This window comes from Pleurodeles waltl, chromosome 1_2 (genome assembly GCF_031143425.1).
Source record: "Pleurodeles waltl isolate 20211129_DDA chromosome 1_2, aPleWal1.hap1.20221129, whole genome shotgun sequence".
Taxonomy (NCBI): domain Eukaryota; kingdom Metazoa; phylum Chordata; class Amphibia; order Caudata; family Salamandridae; genus Pleurodeles; species Pleurodeles waltl.
The window spans coordinates 175,128,801-175,151,981 of record NC_090437.1 but is presented as its reverse complement, the minus strand read 5'-3'; the positions used below and the strand labels follow the sequence as shown (position 1 = coordinate 175,151,981).

At 44.4% G+C, this 23,181-nt stretch overlaps 1 protein-coding gene across 1 annotated transcript in view; it reads right to left on the bottom strand.

The window, feature by feature from the left end:
- DCTN6 (dynactin subunit 6) overlaps positions 1 to 23,181 on the bottom strand; it is a 118,328-nt gene that overhangs the window by 3,666 nt on the left and 91,481 nt on the right. The window lies entirely within an intron of this gene.

The window sequence follows — 23,181 nt, the reverse complement described above, 5'->3', positions numbered from 1 at the left end:
AACAAGCATGAAGAGGGGCAAATGTAACTGAATGAAAATGTCACTTACCCAGTGTACATCTGTTCGTGGCATCAGTCGCTGAAGATTCACATGTTGTGCATAGCCCGCCATCTGGTGTTGGGTCGGAGTGTTACAAGTTGTTTTTCTTCGAAGAAGTCTTTCGAGTCACGGGACCGAGTGACTCCTCCTTTTGTCTCCATTGCGCATGGGCGTCGACTCCATCTTCGATTGTTTTCCCTGCAGAGGGTGAGGTAGGAGTTGTGTTGTAGTAATAGTGCCCATGCAATGGAGTGACTAAGTATGTACCTATTTAAGGTTTAAATAATATATTTACAAATGTACAAAGCTTAAGCTAACTTCCGAACTGCTACAGGCTTCCGGGGAGGCGGGTGGGCACATGTGAATCTTCAGCGACTGATGCCACGAACAGATGTACACTGGGTAAGTGACATTTTCAGTTCGATGGCATCTGTCGCTGTAGATACACATGTTGTGCATAGACTAGTAAGCAGTTATCTCCCCAAAAGCGGTGGCTCAGCCTGTAGGAGTGGAAGTAGTTTGAAATAAGGTTCTTAACACGGCTTGACCTACTGTGGCTTGTTGTGCGGATAGCACGTCTACACAGCAGTGCTTGGTGAACGTGTGAGGCGTAGACCATGTGGCTGCCTTACATATTTCGTGCATTGGAATATTTCCTAGAAAGGCCATGGTGGCACCTTTCTTTCTGGTTGAGTGTGCCCTTGGTGTAATGGGCAGCTGTCGTTTTGCTTTAAGGTAGCAGATTTGGATGCACTTAACTATCCATCTGGCTATACCTTGTTTTGATATTGGGTTTCCTGCATGAGGTTTTTGGAATGCAATAAATAGCTGTTTAGTTTTTCTGATGTTCTTTGTTCTGTCAATGTAGTACATTAATGCTCTTTTGACATCTAATGTATGTAGTGCCCTCTCAGCTACGGAATCTGGCTGTGGGAAGAATACTGGTAGTTCTACCGTTTGATTTAGGTGGAATGGTGAAATAACCTTCGGTAAAAATTTAGGATTAGTCCTTAGGACTACCTTATTTTTGTGTAGTTGGATAAAAGGTTCTTGTATTGTAAACGCCTGAATTTCACTTACTCTTCTTAGAGATGTGATGGCGATGAGAAATGCAACTTTCCAGGTTAGGAATTGTATTTCGCAAGAATGCATAGGTTCAAAGGGTGGACCCATGAGTCTTGTTAAGACGATGTTGAGGTTCCATGAAGGAACGGGTGGTGTCCTTGGTGGTATAATTCTTTTGAGGCCTTCCATAAACGCTTTAATGACAGGTATCCTAAATATTGAAGTTGAATGGGTAATCTGCAGGTATGCAGATATTGCTGCGAGGTGTATTTTAATGGAAGAGAAGGCCAGGTTCGATTTTTGTAAGTGTAGTAAGTAGCCCACTACATCCTTTGGAGATGCGTGTAATGGTTGAATTTGATTCTGATGGCAGTAGCAAACAAACCTTTTCCATTTGCTTGCATAGCAGTGTCTAGTGGATGGTCTTCTAGCTTGCTTTATGACTTCCATACATTCTTGTGTGAGGTTTAAGTGTCCGAATTCTAGGATTTCAGGAGCCAGATTGCTAGATTCAGCGATGCTGGGTTTGGATGCCTGATCTGTTGTTTGTGTTGTGTTAACAGATCTGGCCTGTTGGGCAACTTGACGTGGGGTACTATTGATAGGTCTAGCAGTGTTGTGTACCAAGGTTGCCTTGCCCATGTTGGTGCTATCAGTATGAGTTTGTTTTGACTCAATTTGTTTACTAGATATGGAAGGAGAGGGAGAGGGGGAAAAGCGTATGCAAATATCCCTGACCAGTTCATCCATAGGGCATTGCCTTGAGACTGCCTGTGTGGGTATCTGGATGCGAAGTTTTGGCATTTTGCGTTCTCCTTTGTTGCAAATAAGTCGATTTGAGGTGTTCCCCAAAGTTTGAAGTAAGTGTTTAGAATTTGGGGGTGAATTTCCCATTCGTGGACCTGTTGGTGATCTCGAGAGAGATTGTCTGCAAGTTGATTCTGGATCCCTGGAATAAACTGTGCTATTAGGCGAACGTGGTTGTGAATTGCCCATCGCCATATCTTTTGTGCTAGAAGGCTCAGCTGCGTTGAGTGTGTCCCCCCCTGTTTGTTTAGATAATACATTGTTGTCATGTTGTCTGTTTTGACAAGAATGTACTTGTGAGTTATGATTGGTTGGAATACTTTTAGTGCTTGAAAAACCGCTAGCAGTTCCAGGTGATTTATGTGCAGTTTTGTTTGATGTACGTCCCATTGTCCTTGTATGCTGTGTTGATCGAGGTGTGCTCCCCACCCCGTCATGGAAGCATCTGTCGTTATTACGTATTGTGGCACTGGGTCTTGGAAAGGCCGCCCTTTGTTTAAATTTATACTGTTCCACCATAGAAGCGAGAGGTATGTTTGGCGGTCTATCAACACCAGATCTAGAAGGTGACCCTGTGCTTGTGACCATTGTGATGCTAGGCACTGTTGTAAGGGCCTCATGTGCAGTCTTGCGTTCGGGACAATGGCTATGCATGAGGACATCATGCCTAGGAGTTGTAATATCATTTTTGCTTGTATTCTCTGTGTTGGGTACATGCGTTGTATGATCTTGTTGAAATTTTGAATTCTCTGTGGACTTGGAGTGGCTCATCCTTTTGTTGTGTCTATTATGGCTCCTAGGTATTATTGTACTTTGCACGGCAGAATGTGTGATTTTGCATAGTTGATGGTGAAACCGAGTTTGTAGAGGTTTTGTATGACCTGATTTGTGTGGTGTGAGCACCTTGTCAGTGAGTTGGTCTTGATTAGCCAGTCGTCTAGATACGGGAATACGTGTATTTGCTGCCTTCTGATGTGTGCAGCCACTACTGCTAGACATTTTGTAAAGACTCTTGGTGCGGTTGTTAAACCAAACGGCAATACTTTGAATTGGTAATGTATTCCTTTGAATACAAACCTGAGGTATTTCCTGTGCGACTGATGTACAGGGAGTGCAGAATTATTAGGCAAGTTGTATTTTTGAGGATTCATTTTATTATTGAACAACAACCATGTTCTCAATGAACCCAAAAAACTCATTAATATCAAAGCTGAATATTTTTGGAAGTAGTTTTTAGTTTGTTTTTAGTTTTAGCTATGTTAGGGGGATATCTGTGTGTGCAGGTGACTATTACTGTGCATAATTATTAGGCAACTTAACAAAAAAAATATATACCCATTTCAATTATTTATTATTACCAGTGAAACCAATATAACATCTCAACATTCACAAATATACATTTCTGACATTCAAAAACAAAACAAAAACAAATCAGTGACCAATATAGCCACCTTTCTTTGCAAGGACACTCAAAAGCCTGCCATCCATGGATTCTGTCAGTGTTTTGATCTGTTCACCATCAACATTGCGTGCAGCAGCAACCACAGCCTCCCAGACACTGTTCAGAGAGGTGTACTGTTTTCCCTCCTTGTAAATCTCACATTTGATGATGGACCACAGGTTCTCAATGGGGTTCAGATCAGGTGAACAAGGAGGCCAGGTCATTAGATTTCCTTCTTTTATACCCTTTCTTGCCAGCCACGCTGTGGAGTACTTGGACGCGTGTGATGGAGCATTGTCCTGCATGAAAATCATGTTTTTCTTGAAGGATGCAGACTTCTTCCTGTACCACTGCTTGAAGAAGGTGTCTTCCAGGAACTGGCAGTAGGACTGGGAGTTGAGCTTGACTCCATCCTCAACCCGAAAAGGCCCCACAAGCTCATCTTTGATGATACCAGCCCAAACCAGTACTCCACCTCCACCTTGCTGGCGTCTGAGTCGGACTGGAGCTCTCTGCCCTTTACCAATCCAGCCACGGGCCCATCCATCTGGCCCATCAAGACTCACTCTCATTTCATCAGTCCATAAAACCTTAGAAAAATCAGTCTTGAGATATTTCTTGGCCCAGTCTTGACGTTTCAGCTTGTGTGTCTTGTTCAGTGGTGGTCGTCTTTCAGCCTTTCTTACCTTGGCCATGTCTCTGAGTATTGCACACCTTGTGCTTTTGGGCACTCCAGTGATGTTGCAGCTCTGAAATATGGCCAAACTGGTGGCAAGTGGCATCGTGGCAGCTGCACGCTTGACTTTTCTCAGTTCATGGGCAGTTATTTTGCGCCTTGGTTTTTCCACACGCTTCTTGCGACCCTGTTGACTATTTTGAATGAAACGCTTGATTGTTCGATGATCACGCTTCAGAAGCTTTGCAATTTTAAGAGTGCTGCATCCCTCTGCAAGATATCTCACTATTTTTGACTTTTCTGAGCCTGTCAAGTCCTTCTTTTGACCCATTTTGCCAAAGGAAAGGAAGTTGCCTAATAATTATGCACACCTGATATAGGGTGTTGATGTCATTAGACCACACCCCTTCTCATTACAGAGATGCACATCACCTAATATGCTTAATTGGTAGTAGGCTTTCGAGCCTATACAGCTTGGAGTAAGACAACATGCATAAAGAGGATGATGTGGTCAAAATACTCATTTGCCTAATAATTCTGCACTCCCTGTATTGGTATGTGGAAATACGCGTCTTTGAGATCTAAGGTTGTCATGTAGTCCTGTTGCTTTAGCAATGGTAACACCTCTTGTAGCGTGACCATGTGAAAGTGTTCTGATTTGATGTAGGTGTTTAGTGTTCTGAGGTCTAGGATTGGTCTCAGTGTTTTGTCCTTTTTTGGTATTAGGAAGTACAGTGAATAAACTCCTGTGTTTATTTGTGTTTCTGGTACTAGTTCTATTGCGTTCTTTTGCAATAATGCTTGAACTTCTGTTTCCAGAAGGTCTGAATGTTGTTTTGATAAATTCTGTGCTTTTGGTGGTATGTTTGGGGGGATTTGTAGAAATTCTATGCAATAACCATGTTGGATAATTGCTAAGACCCAAGTGTCTGTAGTTATTTCCTCCCATGCTTGGTAATACTGACCTATTCTTCCCCCCACTGGTGTTGTGTGGAGGGGATGAGTGACATGTGAGTCACTGCTTGGTTGTAGGGGTTTTGGGGCTTTGAAATTTTCCCCTATTCCTAGGGAATTGTCCTCTGTATTGGCCCCGAAAGCCTCCCCTCTGGTACTGTCCCTGGTAGCTGGACGGTGTTGTCTGTGAGGTGCTGGCTTGTGTGGCCTGACCCCGAAACCCCCCTCTAAAGGTTGTCTTGCGGAAGGTGCTGTAAGTGCCTCTGCTCTGCGGGGAGTAGAGTGCGCCCATGGCTTTAGCAGTGTCAGTGTCCTTTTTCAGTTTCTCAATTGCCGTGTCCACCTCTGGTCCGAACAGTTGTTTCTCATTGAATGGTATATTGATCACTGCCTGCTGTATCTCTGGTTTAAAACCAGACGTTCGTAGCCATGCGTGCCTTCTTATAGTCACAGATGTGTTAATTGTTCTCGCAGCTGTGTCCGCTGCGTCCATAGAGGAGCGTATCTGATTATTAGATATGTTCTGTCCTTCCTCAACCACCTGCTTCGCCCTCTTTTGTAGTTCCTTGGGTAGATGCTCAATGAGGTGTTGCATCTCGTCCCAATGGGCTCTGTCATAGCGCGCAAGTAGTGCTTGAGAGTTAGCGATGCGCCACTGGTTTGCAGCCTGTACTGCGACTCTCTTTCCGGCTGCATCGAACTTGCGGCTCTCTTTATCTGGGGGTGGTGCATCCCCAGATGTGTGGGAGTTGGCTCTCTTGCGAGCTGCTCCTACTACGACGGAATCTGGTGGCAGCTGTGTGGTGATGAAAACAGGGTCTGTGGGAGGTGCTTTATATTTCTTTTCCACCCTTGGTGTTATTGCCCTACTCTTGACCGGCTCCTTGAAGATTTCCTTTGCGTGCCGAAGCATTCCTGGGAGCATAGGCAGGCTTTGGTAGGAGCTGTGGGTGGAGGAGAGGGTGTTGAATAAGAAGTCATCCTCGACTGGTTCTGAGTGGAGGTTTACGTTGTGGAACTCTGCCGCTCTAGCCACCACTTGTGAATATGCTGTGCTGTCTTCTGGTGGTGAGGGCTTTGTGGGATACGCCTCTGGACTGTTGTCCGACACTGGGGCGTCGCATAAGTCCCAAGCGTCTTGGTCCTGGTCACCTTGGCTCACGGTGGTGTGAGCCGGGGAATGTGATGGAGTTTGTGCTGGTGAAACGTTAGTTACAGGTGGAGGAGAGGGTGGCGGAGTTACCTTTTTCACCATTTTTGTTTGTGGTGCTTGGTCTGTTTGAAACTCCAGTCTCCTTTTTCTCCTAATAGGGGGAAGGGTGCTTATTTTCCCTGTTCCTTCCTGTATGAAAATACGTTTCTGCGTATGGTCCACTTCGGTGGATTGCAACTCTTCCTCAAATCTATGCTTTCGCATCTGAGAGGACAGTGATTGCTCCTCTGAATAGGAACCGGTAACTGGGTCGGTTGCGGGTCGTTTCGGCACCGAAACCCTGTCTGTATTCTTTTTCGGCTCCGAGGTGACTTTTTTCTTTTTTGGAGTCGAAACCTCTTCGGTGCCACTGTCTCGGCGTCGAGCCGTTTCGGCACCGCTATCTCGGCGTCGATCTTTTTCAGCAGCACTTTCTCGGTCCCGAGAAGGCTGCGTGCCGGTGTCTCGACCGGAGTCGGACGATCTCGGCACTGTTTCGGCCTTTTTCGGTGCCGATGGTCGGTCACCGTATTTATGGGTCGAGCCATGGCCTGGTGGCAGTGGCGTCCCCTGGGCCTTGTCAGTTTTCTTGTGTGTTGTCTTCGAGGTCTTACTCACAGTTCTTTGATCGTCGAATTCCTCGGAGTCCGATTCGTGGATCGAGAAGGTTTCTTCTTCCTCTTGTTCCTCGAACTCTCGGTGTGCTGTCGGCGTGGACGCCATCTGAAGTCTTCTGGCTCGACGGTCACGGAGTGTCTTTCGGGACCGGAACGCACGACAGGCCTCGCAAGTCTCTTCACTGTGCTCAGGCGACAGGCACAGGTTACAGACCAAATGTTGGTCTGAATACGGGTATTTGTTGTGGCATTTGGGACAAAAACGAAACGGGGTCCGTTCCATCTGCGTTGTTTTACACGCGGTCGGGCCGACCAGGCCCCGACGGGGGATCGAAAGCTACCCCGAAGGGCTCCGGAGTTCTTCAAACTTCGATGCGGTGTCGATTCTATCTAAGCCGATCCCGAACACAACAATACCGACGTAATCTTCCGATAGTTAGCTAACTTTCCGTTCCGAAACTCGGAGCGACAGGAACACGTCCGAACCCGATGGCGGAAAGAAAACAATCGAAGATGGAGTCGATGCCCATGCGCAATGGAGACAAAAGGAGGAGTCACTCGGTCCCGTGACTCGAAAGACTTCTTCGAAGAAAAACAACTTGTAACACTCCGACCCAACACCAGATGGCGGGCTATGTACAACATGTGTATCTACAGCGACAGATGCCATTGAACATGTTGTTTTGTTGTAGCTTACCGAGTACAATAAACTGTACAGATATAATGAAAATGTCAGAGTACCATCTTAAAGATGATGTTATTCTATTTTAAGAACAATTTAATAGGAAACACAAAGGTAAAGGAGGATCGAACACAGGTAGAAAAGGGGAAAAGAGTAGGAGAAAGATCATGGATGGACAGATTGTTGACAACCCTGGAACTCTAACTGCAAAGGTATACACAGGTGGGGGCGAGGAGCAGAAAGTGCTCTGCTTGAAAGGTTGTAAAATGTCCTTTGGAAAGTTAGTAACATTTTTGGACAGGTCTATTGCATTCATCAAAACTAAACAGATGATGCTCTGGAGCAACCCACATTGTGCTCCAAATTTATTTAATTCAGAAAGATTCTGCAAAATATGCAACTGTTCTGTTCAGCCAACAGTCTTTGGAACGTTTCTTCATCACCAATCACAGGTATGTTTTGGAGGACCTAGGTCAGTTTAATAGCATCTATATTTTTGCAATAGGAAGTATTAAAGAAATCAAGAGCTTAACAGCTTCCAAATGTTGCTTTTTAAACCCAAATCTTTACTTTGTAGAAACAAAAATGGTACTTACATATAACAAAGTTTTCACACATTTGGTTGCACGTTAGTGCCCTTCACATGTTTCCACGTTTGAATTACTCACAATTGTCAAACTGAGTATCCTCATAAGTACCTTATAAAAAGTGGTACCATCCACTTGTTTGAATGTTGCACTCTGTACAGCCTATAGTCTCACGGTGTGGCCCAAACTCCAGCCAATGAGGTGGAGAGGCTGTGAGTTGCTCATACCACACCAAAGGCAACCACATCTCAGATTTTCACAGCAGAAAAAGGACTCAATGAACCTCACTGAGTGGGGTGGGGGGAGGGGTGCATGTCAATTGATGAAAGATACCAAAGATAGGTACTGTAGTTACAATTAACATTTTCTCTCCATCACTGTAGTGTTTATAGATTCACATGCTTAACTTATGTCTAGAAAGTGTAATTAATTATAATAGTGGCTTGCAGGAAAGAAACTCACTTTATCTGACAAGGGTAGACCGGTACACCACAGCAGACTCTTTTTTGTACATCCAAGGAGTACTTCAAGAAAATTGGGTAATTTAAATGATCCCATTCCCGAGATTCCTTTACATGCTCCAACACTACTCACATTTCCTTTGCATCACATTTTTACACACATAAACCCCCCTATGATCAGGGGCCCAGTCACAGCTGTCATCCCTCTAATGAATATAGAGACATATGATAGACGGCTGGGTATAACAACTACCAGTTTCAATTACTGGGTGTTAGATCTGGCCCTCTCTACAGACCTACTGCTTTCCTCCCTCCTTTTTTGGTGAGCTGATTTCTGTTGGCTTTAGGACTCTATGCACGTTATCACTTCTAGCCAGTGCTGAACTGCTTGAGCTCTCGCCCTTAAACATAGTACAATTGGCCTGCACCTAATTTACTTACAAGGCCGTAGTAAAAGCTCTTCCATGTAGCCAGGGCCTCTAAATTAAATGCTATTAGTAGGCCTGCAACACTCATTGTGCCACCCACCAAAGTAGACTTTGAAAACATTTCTTAAGTCTGCCATTGCAGTCTGTGGTGCAGTTGTATACTGCCATTTTGACCTGGCAAAATAAAACTTTAGCCTGGCTTAAACCCTCCTTTTTAATGCATATAAAAGTCGCCCATAAAGTAGGCCCAAAAGGCTCATACGGCAAGGAGCACTATATTAAAAAAGTAGGAGAAATGGGTTTAAGTTTTACATGTCCTGCTGGTGAATAACTACCAAAGTCATTTTTTACTACTGCAAGGCCTATCCCTCCCACAGGATAAAATTGGTGGGCAAAAAATTATGGATTGGGATGCGGCCCAAGTGATTGCAAGTGGCTGAGATTAATTCATGCATTCCATCCATTACCTTGCTGTTCTTACATTCAATGCTCTAAGTGCGCCGAGTGCTCAGACGTGGGTTCTGGGCTCACTGTGCCACTGGCACCAAGCTATACCTGACTGAAGAGCCCCAGATAGGGTGAAACAGATCCTAGGCTGCATGTATTTCAGTTTAAGGAGGACCTGGCCTGGCACTTCAGGCTGGACAGTTCCAATTAGGAACAGAGTCAAGACTGATTTGTTTATGGCTAGATTCACACGAAGGTGGCGGTGGGGTATGAGATAAACAAATGGTTGGAATGCGCCCAAGTGATTGCCAGTGGCTGAAATTAATTGAAGCCTTCCATACAATGCCTTTCTGTGTTTGCACTTTTAGAAAGTTGGCATTTTCATGTTGTGAACACTTGGTACCTGCAGTCTGTGTCCTGGGTCACATGACTGGGTGAAGTTGGCACTTGGCCTTTGTATATTCCTCCTAGACAGTTTGACAAAGGGGGACTAGGTGCTGGCACGATGAGCCATCCTGCTTGGATGGTTGCCACACACACACACACGTCCGGCACCAGGTATAAATATTGGACCTCCTGAACTACTCATCAGATCACTTCTGATCACATGTGGAAGAAACAGAAAATAGACTGCTCTGCTGCTTAAGAACTGCCCTGCTGCCTGAGGAAGGAAGCCTGGACCTGCTCCTTGAACCCTGGACCACCAGAGAGATCCAAGGGCTAGCTGGCTGACCTCCTGTTCTGAGGAACAGGGACACAAGCTACAGAGGCCACTTTGCAACTGCTCAGCTGACCTGCTGCACTGAACCTGCAACAGGACCTTCCTGTGCCCCGATGGCCTCTGCTGAATTGAATCCCCGGTCCTCAAGAAGTGCCTCCCCAGGACCTGGACCCTCGATGGGCATGAGAGAAAATTCCTCCTGGCCTAACAGAGGGTTCCACCAAATCCAGCGAGAAGCAACATAAAGCCCCGAGCTTCATTGAAAGTGATGCTGAGCGTCTCACTGCAAAGCCTCGCCACATGGCAGCAAGCCTCACCAGAACTGAAGGTAGATGACAAAAAGCCTTGCAAAGCAAACCCACGCAGATCTGGCACCAAGGTCAGCAGGACATAAGCGAGACAAACTTGGTCCAGTGACCAGACTATGCTCCGTCCTGATCAGCTAGAACCTGTGACTTTGTCTCAGTCCAGGGCAACCAGATACCCAGTTATCGCTTCTGCATTTTGCCGCTATTTATTAAAATATACTTTATGTACTTTTTTCAGATTGGTGTAGGATTTTTCTTGTGTTGTGATTTCACTTTTTTTTAATTGCTGGCTGTGTGCTACAGAAATTCTGTACACAATGCCTCTAACTTAAACCTGACTGTGTTTGTGCCAGGCTACCACAGGGTTATGTACAGGTTAATTTAGTGGGTCACCATGATGAGGACTGTAGTAGTTGCTGGAGAAGGGTTTTTACTCCCCACCTACCAATACCCAAATGTCCTATAGTGGGTAGCTCAGCTCGTTGCTATCAACAACTGGATTTTCGGAGACTGTAATGGCCTGGCCTTTAGGCTGCCGTTCCTCAGAACATGAACCAAGATTCTGTGTTATATTTAGACCCTCACCCCAGTGGGCTTACAGAACCAACCAGTCTCTTAATCACACGCTGGCATAAAGCCTTGAAAAGTACTAAGTGGTACAAGACACCCATGGGTGAGACAACCCTCTGGCAAGGCACTTGGCTTCCACAAATGACAAGCCTTGATTTCAACCCAATGGACCGGGGAAGGTGTGAACAGCAGACCACATAAAATCATACGCTTAGTTGACCACTCAGTGCTTCTTACACAAGTCTGCCGGTACCTGCAGCTCCTCCTTCACCTTCTAAATCACAAAGATCTACTTAATGCTGTTCTGGAATTTAACCCACTTGAGCCCAAAATAATGATGCGCATACTCAACAAAAATAGCATATAGTGGATTTAGAGATAACTAGTGATTGTCCGAGATCCATAGAGGGACCTGAGGTCAAGATGGAAGGAGGACGTCGATGCCCTAAATGAATAGAAGTGAAAGCCAAAAATGACCTTGAGGTGGCTCGAGATCTGACCTAAGAGTTATTCAATTCAAACAGTTCCACAAGATGTATTATTATCCTGCAAAGCTCTGGAGAGGAAACAAAACTCAAGGCTGTTTTGATGTCAAGAGGACAAAAAAGACTACTTTTACATGTTCTGAGACTGCCTGGCCGTGATCTGCAAAGGGTGCCTGATATATAAAACTATTGGACAAAACCTTGACCTCTGTGCAACACCAGATTGGAGGGACTGGGCAAGTACCTCTGGTCCCGATTCCTTGTTGCAACTGGGCTAATGGTGTCCAAAAGGGACACTGCCTGGTAGTGGCTGGATGTGGGGGCCTCCCCACTTAGTGAGTAGTTGAAAGGCATGGATTACTGCTCTGCTGCATAAGGATTAGTCTACCAGTTACACATGGCTGTGAAAAAGAGTACCACAAAATATGAGTTTTATCATTTCAATAATGTACAGCTGGATGTTTAATTATTGTAGTTTGGAACAAAATTTTTCTAGTATTTATAGTAAAATACGGTGGAAGGTGGGTGTGGTATGTAGACAATTCTCCTGTTTGATGGTTACAGAGGAAAAAATAAATAAAAGATTTATATAAAAATCGCGTGGGTCACTCTTCTCATTGCAGCTTTGCGATTGTCATGACCAGGATGATTTAAAAAGAGCTTCAGTTGCGGCCATACATCTTGCATTTTGTGGAAGTAACCCCCATCTTCCCACGAACCTTTGGATGCCAGAGTAATGGAAGTCACTAATCAGTGTGCTAGGCTTCAATTTCTAAAAGGTAAACACAAATTATATAATATTGGAAAGGCTTTTGTTTTGACCAAACAAAATAGTAGGCATCTCTTGCTGCATGGAGTGAAAATTACATTTCTGCTGCACTCTTTGGCAAAAGGAAAAACCACTAGGAATACATTAACAAGCATATGCAATGCAACGGATCTCGCATTTCTCCGAGTTAGAGCTATTAGCAGTTGTAAACTCCCAACCGGACTTTTCTTGCCACATTAAATGGAAAAAAGAGCAAGATTGTGCTGCTACAGTTCACTCGTAGTGAAACCTATCGGCAAAAGTGCAATTATCTACGTAACCGGCAAAAGTGCAATTAACTACGTAACAGGGTCGATGTCATGGAAAGCGTTCGACTTCTTCCAAGCGAGATAAAAAGTAGTCCACAAACCGGACGGAAAACAGCGAGCCTCGCATGTTTTCAGTACTTGGTCGCTGCACTCGAGGAGGGCTAACCACTGGAAAAGGCATGACGTATGCATGCCTTCCACTAATAAAAGCAAGCAGATTTTAACGGGCAAGCCCACGAACCAATGAAAGACACGGACGTGACATGGGACGGGGCTCCGAGCCCTTTTCTAACTACTAAAGCGTCTCGCAAGTGAAACGCATGCACAAGCACATGCGACGCAGGCTCAACCCTAAAAAGGCGCAGGTAAATTTGAGTGGAAGTGTGGATTCATTCAGAGGTTAAGATGCTCTTGCAGTATCTGTATTACAATTTTTAATTGTAAGGGCTTGAAGATGTCCCACTCGCCACACTGACATACTGCCACAAAGAATGTTTTCCTCAGTGTAGAGAAGCCTTGTGAATGGGCTCAAAAGGAGGTCTCATTATGATCTCTAGAAACATATTCACCTCCCTCGAAGGTGAAAGTTTAGCAACCATGAGAGCAGTTCTAAATAAATCCTGTCATGATCTCCTACATAATTATTTGTAATAAATGGACTCCTGAATTAGTTCTTCCCACGAGGAAACAGTTGCAATACCGTCCTTAACTGAGGAATATTTCAGTTCTGTACTTGCCAGTTGCACACATTGGGTACAATCGTGTGTGGACTTGTAGAGAGAAGACCAAAATATTGGGTGCGTGTGCCTATGTACATAGTAAGTTCTATTACAGTGTTTATTCCAATCTGGCGCACTTAAAAACGGTCTACAGTTCTGCAGTAATTTATAGGGTCAGTTTCTAAGTAGACACCAGTTGTGCTGTAAACTCGTGTAAAGTCTGTTCTTGTTTTACCATAAGAAAATAAGCCCCTGACATAGAATGGTATTGATATGTCTGTAGACATCCTCCATGATACTGTGAACAAGCACTGCCAGGCTAGCACCGATTACTTTAAGATTATGGTGCATTATTCTGACTTCATCTTCCGGATAAGTATAAATCAGAGAGGAAGAGTGTTAGCGAAATTCATGTAACAGCAAATTAAAAATGCTTCTCCTCAGGTCCCAGTTCGCCATCACCCACCTACAAACTGTAGGCATTTTGTGTTAAAAACGTTGGGTTATGTGCAGAGATGTGAGGAGAAGGCTACTTGTCGAGGAGAGAGTAAGAAAATACATGTTTGCCCACAAAGTATTGAAAACTAAAGAAACAAGCATTTGCAGTGCAATAGGTCTCGCATTTGCTTGAGTTAGAGCTATAGGCGTTGTCAATGCATAACTGGACTTTTCTTGCCACATAAATTGTTCAACTCTGCCGCATAATTTGGTCCTCTAGCCACATAATTCCAGTGACCCTGCTTATAACTAAAACACTTCCATTTACCAACGCTATAACAGCTACCCCTGGCATACACACCCAACACAAACACTTTCCAAACTGGGCACCCTGCAAATACAAACTGTTTTCCATCCATGCATTACAGCCTAATAAGCCTAAGCATTCTATCTCTAGCCCCTTTCTCTTCGCGACACACCAAGGCACACCAATATAAACACAATAAGAGCACAACTTTGGTCATCACGCATATCAAAGGATATCTTAAACAAGATACACTAGAGACCCACACTTCCATCTCTGCTGACCTAGTGAGTGGCGCAATATCTGTCCACAAATGCGTGTCAGTGCCTTGTCAGCGGTATGAAATATTGTAGAAATGCAACTACTACACAATACAAAGACTTTGTGTCTTTGTGCACGGAGTCATTTGGTATGTGCCATTCATTTTGGAGTATATAAAAGTCACTGAAATAATGTAATACAATATTCAGCATCTTCCAAGAGAGAAATGCTTTGCAAATCAGAGCTTCATAAGTAAGAGTTCAGGTCATGTATTACAACATTCATTTTGCCATTCATTTTGGAGTATATAAAAGTCACTAAAATAATGTAATACAATATTCAGCATCTTCCAAGAGAGAAATGCTTTGCAAATCAGAGCTTCATAAGTAAGAGTTCAGGTCATGTATTACAACTTAAAACATACCTTTTTAAAAATTTCAGGAAGGGAACTGGGTCTGCTTACTTGTTAAATACTCATTTCAATATTACATGCGACATCAACAAATGTACTTTATAAAGGATAGGCTGCAGAAACAGAAATACTACTTAATGTGTAAAGTAGATGCTCGAAAAAGACGGTTCTAGTATTATTTTATTCATTTCTGATTTTGTTAAGAGCAAAACGGTTTAAGCCTCGGAGAGCTCTGCATATCTCTTAAAACACTTTAATAACTGGAAAACGAATTAGGCCATTGTAGAACACAACAGGAGTATCACGGGCAGTTGCAGCGCATGTGGACTCTCACAGACTCACAAAATGCATCAACTCTGGGAACGTCATGTCGTGGTTCTTCAGTTGTTGGTTATGTTGCGAACAGAGGCACGCACACTACCTACAACGAGTCTACTTAAGTGGACACCAGCATACTGCATAACTGCATGACATCACCACCTAAATTCACAAAGGTCTCCATGTAGGGTGGCAGACGAAAATACTTTCAGTGCCCGTCAATTGGTAATAAACCTTGGCTTAGAAAGATGGAGAATCAAAAAATAGCGAGCCGGTCATCAATTACCATTGTGCCTGCAGTACAAAACAAAACATGCATGACGCAAAGCAGGACGAGCCGCGTGGAGAAAGCTTTGTGGTTGGAATTAAGGCAACACCGAACCCAGACGAGAGGAGGAAGAAGGACCCATCACACGCTGTAACAGGAGAAAGCGTGAACGTAGTGTGAGGGCCAACAAAAATGTTTTTTTTGTGAAATCGCTTGGGAGGGAACTAAGCACACAAAGGAGGGACATTTGAAAAAAAAAATGCACCAATAAAAAGGAAACATTTAAGACAAGCAAAACAAAGAATGAATGGTGTGGTTAAAAGCCCATAGACTGAATACAACGTGTCTTGCAGACAGCACTGCACACTGCCTAGGCTCGACCTAAAAGGTAGTTATCTGGTGTGAAGCAGTGGAAGGAAACAAGTCTTCAAGTTATCTAATCAAAATAACGGTGAAGAAGCTATACTCCATGGGATGGCAGCACAAGAAGATTAAGGAAACCCATCAAATAATATGCAAACAAATGAGACTGACAAGAAAGCCAACCAACAGTAAGCAGTGGGCAGAGCCAAAGTCCACTTGGCCTTTAGCAATGGATAATTAGGTAAGGCCTAAAAAAGGGGACAGGATATTGCTGCTAGACAGCCTAGGCAAAATGTATGGAAGGAAACAGTATTGTGAATAACCAAGCAGGCTTTCAGAGCACTAAAAGTACTATGAAGCAATGCTGCCAACTATCCCTCACAACCTGAAAATATCTCCAATTAAAGAAATAGAATTTACATAAAGTGTTCCTTAATTTACAGGCAGCTTTTGACAATCGAGAGATTTCTGCACATGATGACCCCAGAACACCATAAGAAATGTACTTACTTTAAATGTAGATCTTCATTATTGGTATCTTTCATAGATTCACATGCTTGAATCATTCCCTGCCGTCGAAGTGGGAGGTCCACAGTACCACAGAAGAGCAATGTGTAATATTATAATGAGCCATAATGGCAATGAAGCACTAGTTTAATAGCCTATTGATGTCCTTTATAAAAAAGGACCAAACTGCAAACCTTGACCAATCAGACAACAGCAACCGCTACCGCTAGAACACTCCCAAAAGTGACTGAATCCCTCAGGTTTTTTAGCATAAGTGTAATAGAACAATAATGAATAATAAGGGGAGCCTCTCAGGGGAGGAGGGTGGATTGCATGTGAATCTATGAAAGACACCAAAACTGGAGAACTACAGTTACAGGTAAGTAACTCATTTTCTTCTCCAGTACTGGATCTTTCATAGACTCGCATGCTTGAGTCAGAATAGTTAGCAGTAAACAGTATCACCAATAACATCAGGAAAACATAGCGTATGGTAGGAAAGATAAGCAACAAAGGCTCACCTTATTGAAACAAATGATTTAACACTGCTTGCCCCACAGCAGCATCGTTCTTGTCTGAAGTATCTAGACAGTAATGCTGTGTAAATGTGTGCCTGCTGGACCATGTTGCTGCATGGCAGATGTGTTGAAGAGGCACACCAACAAACAGAGCTGTGGACATGGAGACAGCTCTAGTGGAGTGGGCTTTGACCTTGCTGTATAGTGGTCTTCCTGCTTATCTGTGGCAAAACTGGATGGCGGATGCAATCCATCTGGATATTGTCTGTTTAGAGACTTGGAAACCTTTCCTTAAGTCACCATAAAACACAAACAATTGGTCTGCTTTGCGAAGTTAAGGAGTCCTGTGTAAATTGAATTTAAAACAACGTTTGACTTCTAACAAATGTAACTCCTGTTCATAGAATTACCAGTTCATTTAAATGGAAGTCCGAAGGGACCTTAGGTATAAGCTTTGGGTTGGTCCTGAGTATAACACTGCCTGACCTGAATTGGAGGAAAGGTTCCTTTATCGTGAATGACTAAATGTCACTGAACCTCTTAGCTGCTGTGAGTGCTACAAGAAGGGCTGTCTTCCATGTGAGAAATTTTAAATCAGCTTTGTGAAAGGGCTCAAATGGGGCTTTCATAAGTTGCCCTAGGAAAACATTGATGAGCCACAATGAAGGAGGACTTCTAAGTGGAGAAAACGTTCTGAATAAGCCTTTGAGGAATTGTTTTATAATTCTACTAGACCATAACAAACGTTGTTAGATCGTCCGAATCTGGAGACAGCTGCAAGATGAACTCTGATAGATGAATGTGTCATTTTGGATCTTGTAAAAAGGAGCAGATAAGGGGGAAATTGCTTTGGAGGTGATGTGAAAGGATGAACTTTGGATTCTACACACCAAGTGAAGAAACATTTCCATTTGAGTTTGTATGTTCTGTTAGTACTTTCCACCCTTGCTTTGCAAGTATTTCCCTACAGTCTAAAGGAATATCTAACAGGGCAAACTAATTGAACTCAGGAGCCAGGCCGACAAGTGTAGCGATGTCGGGTTGGAATGATGAACCTGGCTGTTGTTCATCGTTAGTAGCATTGGAATTGGTTTTAGCTGAACATGGGGCTGTACCGACAGGAGTAGGAGCTCCAAGAACCAAAACTGTCTAGGCCAACTGGGAGCAATGAGAAGAATTCGGCAAGGCTCTCTCTTAAGCTTCTTGAGGAATCTTGGGTTCAATGGGATCGGGGTAAAAGCATAAGCATAGATCCCTGACCATCGCATTGCAAATGCATTCCCCCACGACCCAACCTCTAGGTGCCGACTTGCTAAGAATTGGCACTTTCCATTCTCCTTTGTCTCAAACAGATCTACGTGTGACTTGCCCCAACGCTTGAATAAGTTGTTCAGAATCTGTTGATTGAGCTCCCATTAGTGACACGTGGTATTGGTCCTGCTTAGCGAATCTGTGAGTACATTGGATACTCCGGGTACATGTTCTGCTCTGAGTGTTATTCAGTGTTGAAGAGCCCAGTTCCATATCTCCAGAGCTTGACAAGAGAGCACTGGTGAGCGTGTGCCTCTCTGCTTGTTGATGTAAAACATGCTGGTTGTATTGGTAGCGCGAATGAACGCTGATTACTGTGCTATCTTGGGCAGAAACAGTTTTAATGCCAAGTCTATGGATATCAGTTCTAGAAGGTTTATGTGCATCTTCGTGTGTGGATAATCCAATTTGCCGCTGATCGTAAGGTCCTGTAGACGAACACCCAATCCTTTCAGGAACACATCCGTTGGTAGGACATATTCACAAATTTGAGCTAGAAACGATAGACCTTTGGATAAGTTTGATATTTGAGTCCACCAAAGCATGGCTTGAATCATTGGAGGTATCCAAATCATGTTGTCAAAATATCCCTGTTTTGTAGCCATTGTTTGCCCAGCCCCTCTTGAAGGGGCCGCATCTGTAGATGACAACTGGAATGAGAGGAATGCAAGAGGAGAGCATCCCAAGGAGTGATTTGTATATCCGTACTGAAATGAACTTTTTGTTGTCAATTTTTTCACTTATTGCTGGCTTTCTGTCTGTCTGTGCTGTGCTGTGATGCAAAAGCTTTGCTGTTGATGGTATCCAGCAGCGCTCCTAAGAATGTTAAGGTTGCTGTAGGATTCAGGTAAGATTTTTTGTCGTTGACCATGAGACCCAGACTGCAGAATAATAAGGCAGGTTGCTGTATCGTTTGCTGCTTGCTGATACATGCGTGCCATTAGGAGCCAATCGTCCAGGTATGGAAACACCTGAACTCCTCTTTGTCTGAGATAGGCTGTTACTGGAGCTAACACCTTGGTGAAGATGCATGGTGCAGGCTTCAGGCCAAATGTTAATAACCTGAACTGGTAGTGGGTGCCAGATACCTTGAAACATACACATTTTCGGTGCTTCGGGTGGATTGGGATGTGGAAGTATGCATCATGAAGGTCTAGGGCCATCATGTGATCCCCTTGGTTGAGAAGGAGTAGTACATCCTGAAGTGTAACCATATGAAAAGATTGTTTCTTCAAATACTTGTTCAACCTCCGAAGATCTAAGATGGGGTGCCAATCTACTGAATTTTTCTGAATTAAAAAGTGAAAATAGAAGCAGATTCCCCTTTGAGTCTTAGGAGCTACCTCTATTGCTCATTTCTTTAGCATTGTTGATATTTGTATAATGAGTTGTTTTAGGTGGGGAGGTAGTGCTCCCTTCAGCAGAGTATGAAGTAGAACTCCAGAGTGTGTCCCCAAGTTATGACATCAAGCACCCACCTGTTGGATGTTATAAGGGACCATTGGTGAAGATAAGGTGAAATTCGGCCCCCAAGCGGAGTTGGTGATTTGTTTTGGGGGGGGGGGGGGGGGGGGGGGGGGGGGGAGAGAGCCGGCAATGTGCAGAGGTCACTGCTTTCTGGTAGAATCTCTACCTTGGGAAGAGAACGTTCCTCTGGCTGTATGTTTATATGCTGCAACTGGTGGCTATATTGTTGCGGTTGATTTGAATATTGTAGACAACACTGACCCTGGACCGAATTATATTGTTGTCTGTACGGTTGATAACCTCCTTGGAAAGAATAGCTTCCTCTGGCTCCCCAAAAGGGCTGCTTTCTGAAATGAAGAGCACCTCAGGACTTGGCTGTATCAGTATCAGCCTTGATGGACTAGAGTACATCATCCACGTGTTTACCAGTGATTTGCCGTCATACGGCATGTCTAATATCTTACTCTGAAACTCTGGTCGGAAGGAGGTAGCCTTTAGCCATCCCTGTCTTCGGAGGACAGCTGTACCTGCCAATTGCTGGAATCCCACCGATGAGCCATCAACAGCACAGTCTATATTTTCAGTTGATATTCTTTCTCCCTAGTGCAGAATTTTTTGGGCTTCCATCTTGGCTTCTTCTGGCACTAAGTCGATATATGTGGAAATATCTGACCACATTTGGCCATCATAATGGTCTAGTATTGCTAGGGAATTTGCTGCCCTAAATGGTGTGGAAGAAAAGCGCTTGCCGATATTGTCGAGCCAACGACTAACCCTATCCAGAGGAGTGGTAATTGGCGACGATGGATTTTATTTTAGGAGTGACGTTGGGCAGCTTGGTATACAACTAAATGTGGCTTTGGTTGACCAATCAAGCACGTTGGGGAATCATCTGGTGCCTTGTATTTTTTTTTTTTTTTTTATCAAGTCTGGGGCTGACTGCTGTAACTGTTTTCATGGCTTTGAGGCGTTCTTCACAAATACAATCAATGATAGGAATAGCCCTAGCAGGTTTTTTGTCCGACTCCATAAAGTCGTTAAGGAAACAGTCTGCCTGCTTAGTGAGAAGTGGAAGTCAAATCTTTTGGCTGCTCTTTCCATTAGGTTGTGGAAGCTGCAGATATCATCCGGCGGGGAATCTACTGGGGGTGCAGCTGGAGGGGATAGAGTTGGGATAGGATAATCATCCCATTTGTTCGGTACTGAGGTATTGTCTCTTATTTCCTTTCTGCCATCGTCTATGGAAGGCGCATCATCAGCTGGGGGCTGACCTAGAGTAGCAGCCAAAGTTGGAAGAGGAGATGGAGGAGTAGTGAACAGTTGCAATGTGTGAGGTGTGCAAACCTAAGGACACTGTACTGGTCCTGGTGTCTGAAATGCTGGAGCTAAGGGTGTAGACTCTGCAAATCTACCATAATAGTCTTGAAGCATATTTTGTACATTGCTCACTAGAGACATAGCCATTTGAAAAGATAGTTCCTGTTGGTCTTGAGGAGCATGAGTTGAATCTTCCTCTTAACATTGTTCCGATGGTTCTGCAGTAGCATAATATAGATCTTCCTGATACTGCTCCTCCTCCTCATCATAGTCTTGGCGAGCAAATGAGATGAACTAATAGTGACTCCAATTGGGCTGTCTTCATCCGAGTCGTCATCATCTAAAAAGTGTCGGTGGGTGTGGGCTTATAGGATTATGTCTGCAGCAGACTTATCTCTTACAGGAATTAAAGCCAGTGGAAGGAATGCTGTGTTGATAGTTGTTTTTGTCATTGACAGCTTCCCTGTCGATGGTGCCTTCGTCAACAGTTTCCTCATTGATGGGTCACTCGTCAACGGTTACTTCGTCGGCGGGTACGGCGTCAACTGTGCTGACAGACAGTACAGTTGTTGATGGTACTCTTTTCAACTGTGTCGTCAGATGTTCTTTCATCGACAGTAGCAACGTCAATGGTACTTTTTTCATAGGCAGTTTCTTCGATGGCGAGCTCTCCATCGTCTGAGTAGCCCACTAGGTCATAGTCAGTGGACGTTCAACTATTTTTGCTGTTATGATTGTTGATCACATCGGGGATGAAGTTATAATAATAGGTGAAGCCGCAGTGGTAAACATAGATGGTGAGATCGTAGTTGACATTGTGGACAGTGTTGTCGATGGTTCCATGGTCGACGAGAATACAAATTGTGAAGTTACAGCTTTAATCAGAGATTTGGTCATCAATGGTACAGATTTTTCTTTGAAGGAAAGAGTAGAAGTTTCAGAGTGAACCTTTTCTGGGGCAACTTTTTCTTTTTTTGAGAATGTAGGAAGTTGGCTCTGTATGTGCTATTTCAAAGTAAGGAATAGCATGCACAGAGTCCAAGGGTTCCCCTTAGAGGTAAAATAGTGGTAAAAATAGATAATACTAATGCTCTATTTTGTGGTAGTGTGGTCGAGCAGTAGGCTTATCCAAGGAGTAGTGTTAAGCATTTGTTGTACATACACATAGACAATAAATGAGGTACACACACTCAGAGACAAATCCAGCCAATAGGTTTTTATATAGAAAAATATCTTTTCTTAGTTTATTTTAAGAACCACAGGTTCAAATTCTACATGTAATATCTCATTTGAAAGGTATTGCAGGTAAGTACTTTAGGAACTTTAAATCATAAAAATTGCATGTATACTTTTCAAGTTATTGACAAATAGCTGTTTTAAAAGTGGACACTTAGTGCAATTTTCACAGTTCCTAGGGGAGGTAAGTTTTGGTTAGTTTTACCAGGTAAGTAAGACACTTACAGGGTTCAGTTCTTGGTCCAAGGTAGCCCACCGTTGGGGGTTCAGAGCAACCCCAAAGTCACCACACCAGCAGCTCAGGGCCGGTCAGGTGCAGAGTTCAAAGTGGTGCCCAAAACACATAGGCTAGAATGGAGAGAAGGGGGTGCCCCGGTTCCGGTCTGCTTGCAGGTAAGTACCCGCGTCTTCGGAGGGCAGACCAGGGGGGTTTTGTAGGGCACCGGGGGGGACACAAGTCCACACAGAAATTTCACCCTCAGCGGCGCGGGGGCGGCCGGGTGCAGTGTAGAAACAAGCGTCGGGTTCGCAATGTTAGTCTATGAGAGATCTCGGGATCTCTTCAGCGCTGCAGGCAGGCAAGGGGGGGGTTCCTCGGGGAAACCTCCACTTGGGCAAGGGAGAGGGACTCCTGGGGGTCACTTCTCCAGTGAAAGTCCGGTCCTTCAGGTCCTGGGGGCTGCGGGTGCAGGGTCTCTCCCAGGCGTCGGGACTTTAGGTTCAAAGAGTCGCGGTCAGGGGAAGCCTCGGGATTCCCTCTGCAGGCGGCGCTGTGGGGGCTCAGGGGGGACAGGTTTTGGTACTCACAGTATCAGAGTAGTCCTGGGGTCCCTCCTGAGGTGTTGGATCGCCACCAGCCGAGTCGGGGTCGCCGGGTGCAGTGTTGCAAGTCTCACGCTTCTTGCGGGGAGCTTGCAGGGTTCTTTAAAGCTGCTGGAAACAAAGTTGCAGCTTTTCTTGGAGCAGGTCCGCTGTCCTCGGGAGTTTCTTGTCTTTTCGAAGCGGGGGCAGTCCTCAGAGGATGTCGAGGTCGCTGGTCCCTTTGGAAGGCGTCGCTGGAGCAGGATCTTTGGAAGGCAGGAGACAGGCCGGTGAGTTTCTGGAGCCAAGGCAGTTGTCGTCTTCTGGTCTTCCGCTGCAGGGGTTTTCAGCTGGGCAGTCCTTCTTCTTGTAGTTGCAGGAATC